At 42.7% G+C, this 2,258-nt stretch overlaps 1 non-coding gene across 1 annotated transcript; it reads left to right on the forward strand.

Moving 5' to 3' along the window:
• The first annotated feature begins 1,859 nt into the window (after window positions 1-1,859).
• LOC128118825 (small nucleolar RNA SNORA40) lies at window positions 1,860-1,987 on the forward strand. The gene has a single exon (XR_008221349.1). It is a non-coding gene; the product is annotated as a small nucleolar RNA SNORA40 (small nucleolar RNA).
• The last annotated feature ends 271 nt before the right edge of the window (window positions 1,988-2,258 follow it).

Here is a 2,258-nt window from a genome sequence, read left to right on the forward strand (position 1 = left end):
GGAATGTGTCATTCTGATTGGTTTAATGAAAAGCTGAATGGCTAGGTAGGACTTTCGGGGCAGAGAGCATGCTGGGAAGAAGGGTGGAGACATGGAGGGTCGCCAGCCAGATGGAGAGGAAGTAGCATGAGCAGTACAGAGTAAAGGTAATAAAACCATGAGACAAAAAGTAGATTGATAAAAATGGGTTAATTTAAGTTGAAAGAGCTAGTTAGTAACAGGCCTAAGCTAACGACAGAGCTTTTATAATTAATGAGTCTCTGTGTCATTACTGGCGGTCCTGACGAAAAGGTCTGACTGCAACGGGACACGAACTAAGGCTATCTGGGAAGAGGGAACTCAGTTGGGCAAATCCCTCCATCAGATTGGCCTGCAATTATTTATTCCTATTGATTATTTACTTTATGTGTATAGGTAGTTTGTCTACATGTATGTCTATGCACCATGTGTGCAGTGCCCATGGAGGCCAGAAGAGGAGTTCAGATCCCCTGGGACTGGAATTATAGATAGTTGTTAGGTGCCATGTGGATGCTTGGATTTAAACTCCGGTCCTCTGGAAGAGCAGCCAATGCTCTTAACTACTGAGCCGTCTATCCCCCGGCCAGGTAGTCCTGGATTGTATAAGAAAGCAAACGGAGTACACCATGGGGAGCTAACCAGTAAGCAGCACTGCTCCATGGTCTCTGTTTTAGTTCCTGCCTCCAGGCTCTTGCCTTAGTTTCCTTCAGTGATGCACTGTGATTAGAAAGTGTAAGCCAAACAAACCCTTTCCTCTCTCAAATTGCTTTTGGTCATGGGGTTTATCACATCAGTAGGAAGCAAACTTGAACCGTATATGTGGATACATGTTCATGTGTTTGCACATGTGTGTGGGTGTGCACGTGGAGGTCAGAGGTCAATGTCTGGCGTCTTCCTCAATGGCTCTTCACTTTATTTTTTGAGAATGGGCCCCATGGGCTTGCATGTTTGAATGATTGGTCCCTAGCTAGTGGAATTGTTTTAGGAAGGATTAGGAGGTGTGACCTTGTTAGGGGAGGTATGTCACTGGGGGGTGGACTTTGAGGTTTCAAAAGCCCACACCAGGCCTAGTCCCCTTTCCCTGCCCCCTAACCTTGCCTCAAAGTGTGGATCAGGATGTACGCTCTTAGCTCCTGCTCCATCTCCAAGCATGCCACCATGCTCCCCACCATGACGGCCATGGACTCACCCTCTGAAACTGTAAGTAAGGTCCCAGTTAAGTGCTTTCTTTTGTAAGTTGTCTTGGTCATGATGTTCCTTCACAGCAGGAGAAAAGTGACTAAGAAACAAGGTGTCTCACCGACTTTGGAGGTTGGCAACTTGCTAGACCAACTGACCAGCAAGAAGGAGTCCTTCTGACTTTGCCTCCCCAGGAACAACATTACAGGTATGCACTGCCAAAGCTGGCTTTTTTAATGGGGTCTTATATTTGTGCAGCAAATATTTCACTGACTATGCCATTTCCCCAGCCCAAAATTTCTTAAAAAAAAAAAACAATATTCTTCCAGGAAAGCCTCCTGAATAAAAAAAAAAAAATATATAGCTATCTAAGACAATGAAGACCATTTTTATTTTTTTGAGTATTTTCTAAAAGAATTTTCTTTTGTTTATCAATTGATGTGTCTTTAGATCTTGCATTATGTCACTGGTCTACTCTTAGGGAAAATGCTAGGCTGTGACTAGCTAGTTCATCGCAATTGACTTTGATGGAAATGTCAAGAACCAAGAGAAACAAATGCAAGAGAAAAAGAAAGCATTGTGCAAAGAAGTACGCTTTTATGAGTGAAGCTCGGGGAGATGCAATGGGAACAAAACCAATCCTTACAGCACTGTTGTTTTGAGTGTTTTGAGTGTTGTTTTGGTCAATTGCAGACAAAGTCATAGAAGACAATTGTAGGACTAAAACCTCTTTTGTAATTCAGGACTCATTGTTCAGGATGAGTTTTGATGCATTTGGAAAAGGAATATGAATCATAAAAAAAAAAAGAAAAAGAAAGCTCAAAATGATTTGCACAAGAGCACAGTACACATGAGAACAGAGGAAGAGATTGTTAACCTACACCAGCTAGGAAGGTTGTAAATAGACATGACAAACTGTAGGACATTTGGACGTAGGGACCTGGCTTGTTCTATAGGTCAGTGATATGGAAAAACACGAAGACTGAAAAGGACTTCGGAGTCCAAAAGCAGTGGTTGGAACCTGTGTGGCTCCAAATTCAACCAAAACACAGCAAAACAAA

Source organism: Peromyscus californicus, unplaced genomic scaffold (assembly GCF_007827085.1).
Source record: "Peromyscus californicus insignis strain IS unplaced genomic scaffold, ASM782708v3 Scaffold_22__1_contigs__length_63687245, whole genome shotgun sequence".
Classification (NCBI taxonomy): Eukaryota; Metazoa; Chordata; class Mammalia; order Rodentia; family Cricetidae; genus Peromyscus; species Peromyscus californicus.